Here is a 7,152-nt window from a genome sequence, read left to right on the forward strand (position 1 = left end):
CCCTGAGAGACTTTACTTTCATTTGATGTGTCACTCAGTTGTGCAAAGAAGAAACAAAGAGAGAAGAGAGTGAGCATTGGACTACTATCTTTCACTGCTGCCTTGATATGCTTTACGTCTTTATTTTATTGCCAGTGCAGTTAAATTTGTTAAAAAAAATGGTAGACAAAGGACTGAGAAATGCTGTGTTTGTGAGATACCTCCTGAAAACTATATGGACTCTTGTCCCACTTTCAACTATAAACTCGGTTGTCTTTCAGTAAAACCCAGTCAAGTCAGATTTTCATATTGCCTTTAAAAGGAGTCTACAAACATGTACTAGAATGAGCTGCAAAAACGGGACAGACGATACTAAGCAAAATTAGTAGAGAGTTGTCCTTGTTGCATTTGAGGGGCTTTTGAATCCGCTCAATGTAAAAGATATTTACATAAAAGTCAGTAAATCTGATTATTTTATATTTTGGAGAAGTTTTATTTTACATCTCTGCCAAAGACATGCAAAATAACAAGCAAAAAGTACAAAAAATGAAATTTTGGTCCTGCAGTTTCCATGAGAAGTACTTTTTGTAAGGAAAAACTAAAGTGAAATACCACTCATTAAACCTTTAAAACTCACCCCTGTGTATTAAAGTTACATATTTAGATTGCATTTTTGATTAAAAAAAAGTCCCTTCCTGCTGTTAAATGGCTGTGATGTAAGTTATGTGCAGAAGTCCACGCCTGCAGCTCAAGCACACCAGCTCACCTGCTCAAACAGTTAAACTGCTCTACCAGAAGCTACTTCTGAAGAAGAAAAATGTTGCAAAAATCCTCCCTGCGAGCTGACAGGATTAGTTCCTTAGGTTCGTTTCGTTTGAAACCCCAAAACTCAGGTCATTGGCACACTAGTTTTAAGAAGAAAATGCTCAGCTATGCTTTTTATTACTGCTTATTTTGCACAGTATCTTCTAGCATATTAAATACAACATCTGAATGTCTTCAGAGGGTGAAAAAGTAGGGAGCCTTTAAGTTCCTACGCAGCACAATGTGTATTTTATGATGACTGTATTCTTTTGATCTGTGGTCCCCTAGTAGCTCCACACACCTCGTCATCTTACTTTGGTAAAGAAAGAAAATAAAATTTGCTCCAATCTATCAATCAGTACACCACTTTTTTTGGCATCAGCTGGCAAATGGAGGAAGCTTAAATGTAACACTTAACAACAGAATTCAACCTTAAATTTCTATGAAGGGATCACAGTTTCTTGTACTGTAGTGAACAAACAAAGCAGCAATCTACAGCCAACAACTGATGTGTTGTAGCTTTGACTACTTCTGATTTACAGTCCCTACTGTCTCTATAATGAAAAGTTTCTCGTACAACACTTGAGTTTCACTTAGCTACGGCACAGTGTAGTTGTTTGGAGATTTTAGGAAGTTTCCAATGGGATGTTGTGCTTTCAAACAATCATAGAGATGAAATTCCCAAAGCAGCATGGTTCATTTTTGCTGTAAATACTGGCTTACACTTGCAGGTAAAATTTGCATTCTTACTGTCTGGATTTGAGTTTCAAACAAAACTGTACATTGCTGTTTAGTAACTAACCCAATGCTACTCTTTACAAATTTGTATATGCATTTTAATACATAAATCAGAGAGCTTTGATGAAAATATCCTAGCTGGGTTAGATTGCACAACGCAAGAATCCTTTGAATCCCTGCAAGATAATTTTTCTCGCTGAAGCTGTACTAATGCAGGGTAGTATGTATGTAATGAAATGTATAATGCATAAATAAGAGCATAAATGGGACTCCAATTTGTAAACAACGCTAATGAGATAAACAGACGCTCAAGACAACAGACAAAAAATGAAGACATAACAAAATCTCATGCACTACATCTATTTCTAATGCAACAGAAGACATGGTAAATCAAAACAACTCAACGGACTGACACATGCTGGTCAATGCAAATTAAACACACAGTCTAAACTATTCAGTAGCCTTAATGTCAGTTCATGTGGTGACAAAAAATGAATTGATTTTACCAAAAATGTTTCCACTCCCATTTTTTTTAAATTAAAAAATTTGTTTTATATTTGATTACTCCTCTGGGCAGAAATCTAGTCCATAGAACGCACCGCATGTAGCACACATGTCGAAAGCCATCTCTGCCACACAATCTGAGACATCTTCATTGTGTGAGTGAAGACAACATCCATCAACATTGCATGGAAATAATTTGCCAGCTTTATTTAATCTACATACGTCTTCGCCCCCCTCCTCTCTGCTCTACCTCCAAAACTCACTCAGATGAGACGCCATGAGATTGTTATCTTGCCTCGCCTTTGTATGAAAATCAAATTGGGAATTGCTTTTTTCCCTGATTCACTTCCATGCAAACAAAGAAGTTGTTTTCTTATTTTCATGTAAATGTCTTTTTTATAGGAGGCGACAAGTGTAATCAATCTTCCTCAAGACAAGGTAGGAGGGCCTGCCGAGGGGGGATTATTGGTGCTTAGTAGCCTGGGGATCATAAAACAAGGAAATTGAAAGTGATATTTAATTGACACTGCCATTTCCACTGCAAGGCGATGTCTCGTCCCCCCCTTTGCCACGTCTCTACCACACGGCAGGCCATCTCGCTTGCCGCAGGTGAAACAAGGGGGAGGAAAGAACTCGCCGGAGCAAATTTCCTTTCAAAGCCTCCTCTAGAACCCGGAGAGCGGGCTGTCAATCTCCGAACACAGCGCTGTGAAAGAGACAAGGAGAAGAAAGTTTTACGTGGAGAAAAATAGATTTCAAAATGTCACCTCATCGGCTTGGTGCTCCATAGTCTAGTGAAGTGGAACATGGTCAACACTGTGTATCTATCTGAATAAATAACAGAGCTGTTTTATTCCGCTTCGCCTGCAAAGAAAATAGCAAAGAATCCAAAGTTCTGCGGATACTTATGTGTTGTAAATGCAATGAATTTAACATCTCTACATTTAGATTTTTTTTTAAAAAGAGCACAGCATGCTTTAAAATAAATACATTTGCTGATTTTTTTTCAAGAAAATGTGCTTCAAAATTTATTTAAATTCCTCTACATCTTCCTGGCGCCTCTGAAATTGGACACTGTCTGTATATGTCACTTCCCACCACCAATTTCACCAATTAATACCCCATAAATTAATCAGCCTTTATTCAATTATAACTCAAACCGTCTGTGGTCTCACGCAGGAATAAGAGAGAGAGAAGGAGTCGAGCAGAGTTACTCCCTGAGATACTGTCTCTGAAATGGAAAGTGACACCGTCTAATTAGTCACCTAATGAGATCAGAAGCTGTCTTTGTCCAGCAGCAGTGGAAAAAGGGCAGATTCTTCTGTATGACCCCTGAAAGGCAACTTATGACCCGAGCTAGAAGTTTCAACTTATTCCAATATAAATCTGGTGAATAAACCACATCAATAAATTTGATTAAAACATGATTGAAGTAACAAGTGATTTCATGAGTGCCCAAATGTATACCTGTAAGCCTGTTTTGCTACCTGTCTGACTGTCCATTTACTATTAAAATTAATATTAAAGTGCATTTTTTTATTTTAAACTTTTAAACCTTTTATTGCAGATAAAACATACCAAGCTGAATGGCTTTAAAGCCACTTGATCATTGAGCTATGTTTAGTTACATGAACTAACTTCATATTGTCATTCAAAATAGATTGACTTCCAATTACAACTCAGAAAAACACAAATAAATTTGGTAGCTGCTTTTGCTAAGACTGTCACACAAACTAGCTGAGACTTAATATAGTCTCTGTGCTTTGGTTTTCTTGTTGTTTTTCCTCTTTTTGTGCAGTCAGTGCAGTAGTGAGTCATAGAGATCATAAATTACCAACTGAAATAGCTCCATTTTGCATATTGTGCCATGTTGCATTGGGTTTCACAGTATATGTTTCTGTGGCATGTTTTCATATGTTGTAAAACAGATTTCCACGTGACTCAGACTTTAAAGTTAAAAAAAATGCTTCCTGCATTTTGTCTTTGCAGTTATGATGATTCACAATATTTATTGGATTCAGCTTCCGCTCATTACCCAAGTTTGGTTTCTGTTTTGGACCAGACATGCTACTATTTTAAATTGCTGTATTTGTAGCATCACTTATTCCATTGCAGCAGCAGCAGCAGCTACCCACCTTGCCTGTCTGACAAGACGTATTTAAAGAGCTCGCCGCTGACCTACAGAAGCTTTAGGCAGGCTTTGGGGACAAGCAGCAATTGGTGTCAAAGGGAGGCCAAACGGCGATGATTTATAGCCGGGAAGATTTGACTGGCGAGAATCTGCTGCCACAATTACCTTCAGTGCTAAACTCGCACACTGACGGCATGTTATTCCGTCTTCCGCCGCCTCGTACATGCACCAACACACACACACACACACACACACACACACACACACACACACACACACACACACACACACACACACACACACACACACACACACACTAGCTTCTCTTCTTTACAAGTGCTATTCATGTCTGAGTGGTCGGGCCTCTGCGTCTTTGGCCTGCCTTGTCCACTTAAAAGGGCATTAATCAACGGCTACTTTATAAATCAGGAGGTCCTTCCAGGCTCAAAGCGATTATGAGGTCAAGGCTCTGCAGAAGTACTTAACCAATTCCCAAACCCACCCGGACTTGATATATTTTGCTTCCTAGCAGCTAGGCGATTCATCATCATTCTACCACTGAGGCGTAATGGAACAGGCATGGAGGGAGGACTGGATGTTAAGCAAAGGTAGAGAAAATGAGAGGAGGAGGAAAGGAGGAAGAACGTCCTATAAAGTGCTTCTATCCCTCTATTATTTTTTCCCTTCTCTCAATCTCCAGCTCTCACGTTTCCCCCTTTCTGCTCAAATCCCTGGACACTTTTGGGGCACTTAATGCCATCCAGGTCCATTCATCCCGGCCTATAAGCTCCCCCGAATTATTTCCGGCAAAACTGAAACAAATGTCTGGAGGATGGAGTTGCCGTTGTGAACGTGGCAGAGCTGTGGGCCTGTGGGACGGGCGTCACTTCTGGGTTCTGGTTTGACTTCACCAAAGTGGGAAGGATATGTGGAAGCTAACTGGAAGAGCAGTTAGCAGGAAAAAGGAGGGATGAGGGATAGATTAAAAGAATGAAAGTCAGAAATCCAGAATCAGGAGAGATTAGAAAGTGTAAGGAAGGAGAGAAAAAATAAATTGTTGCACAAGTCACATGTAAAGTCACAGAGCTGGTTTGAGACAGAAAGAGGGAAGTGCCCTCAACAGGGCTGCAGGCTAATGCCCCCAGGGTACTTTTTCCACTCATGAACACTGCCAAAACAAAATGGACTCCATTAATCAATTCAGAATAGTCCAGTTCAGGGTGTGTTTGTATACATGTATGGAAAAAATGGAGCAATTTGGCAGCATTCAAGCCTCACAGTTGGCAGTTATGGGCTTTTTTGATTCTCGGAAAACTCTTTGAAAAAACAAAATAAGTCACCGCTGAAGAAGAAAAAAATATGTCTGTTCTCTGTCAGTTAAATAAAATTGAGGAAGACAACGTCTTGTCTGTAGTGCTCCATCCAGAAACTAATCTAATAGATGCCTCAGTGTCGCACTTTCAGTTACCATAATATCTAATTTAGAGGCAAACGGTGTCAGCCTGAGGAGTCCTGATATGAAAACAAAGGAGAGAACAAAGGGCAAAAGGAGGAAATAAAGTAAAGGAACTTGTCAGGAAAGAGAGAAAGATGATGCAAAGAAAGAAGAACGGACGGAAGGAAGAAGGCAGGAAGGAAGTGCTTCTACTTTACCTCTTCCAGAGACAGACACTTGATGTGGCTTTGACCAAGTACGAGAGGCCCTGGATGTAAAATGAAGAAGACAGTTTCCATTACCTCCAGCACCCACCGGAGAATAATTTGCTGAGGCTGGGTAAATTGTGGTTTAAGAAGTGTAATGACGTGTAATAATTTTCTGTCACCGATGTCAGTTAGTAGATAAGGCAGGTGTTCTCGGCAGGGGAGGAGAGAAGAGACGGAAGAAAAAAAGAAAGAATTACACAAATCCAAACAAATGAGATGAGACATATTGTGTGGGACGAGGCAACTACAATTAAATCAGTTACTGCTGTATTAAAGGGACAGTAACAAGACTCTGAGAATGCAGGTAGTGGAGTAAGATTACAGCTGTAAACCTGAATAAGGACATTTATTGTGTTGCACATTTATTTTGGGCTTTTGTTATTCGCCTGAGAAATACAAAACCGTACTAAAGAAGTTAAAGGGGCTCCTAATAAACTGGAAATGATTGTAGTTGCAAGAAAAGTTTAGTGATTTATTCCATACAATCAGTGATGATAATGTGTTTCTGCCCCCTAAAAGACACAAAATGCAGTTGCACTCTCTATAATTGACTCAATAATTTCCTTTCTTATGTCTTAAGAGGTCTGATACACACTTCTGGTCAAGCGAAGATGTTGTTTGACATCATACATCTTATAATTTGCCCCTATCAAGGTATAAATGCGCTGTAATATTACAATATTTTAATATATTTTGTCTCTGAATTGCCCTCGGGGTACACAGCAGAAGATGTACAACGAGTAATCATCTGTCTCGTGTCTAGTACAGTTTGGAACTTTATGGAAGAGGAAAAAAAATACACATCTCTTTTTGTAGTCATATGATGAAGTGTTTTTCAGACACTGTTACAAGCAAAAGCAAAGTTATTGTTGGTTTTGTGTGTTTATGAGACCCCAATACTAGATTTTATTATTAGAAGTTACACCAGATATTTACATATTTTTTTAATTCTTTGAAGAAATGACTACGACAGGACGCCATCAGAATTATGTGAACCTTTATTATCCCGGAGCCCAACCCAACCTACGGCATTCAACAAAGGAGTTTTATCTTTGACATGTGTAATTTATGAAAAATAAAGCACCGGTCTCACTGTTATTAATGCCTCGTCTCAGGCTCCAATAGAGCAGAGAATCGTGGGCTTTGAGTGATTATGTTATCACTTTTAGTGTATGTTTTGCATAGACGTGCACAGGTTTCAAAGAGGGAGACTCACAGAAAGGGGAAGGTAGAACGGTATCTTGCAATGCTTACTCTTACACTGATGCAATAAATAAAATACAGCTAGATGG

This window comes from Acanthochromis polyacanthus, chromosome 12 (genome assembly GCF_021347895.1).
Source record: "Acanthochromis polyacanthus isolate Apoly-LR-REF ecotype Palm Island chromosome 12, KAUST_Apoly_ChrSc, whole genome shotgun sequence".
NCBI lineage: Eukaryota > Metazoa > Chordata > Actinopteri > Pomacentridae > Acanthochromis > Acanthochromis polyacanthus.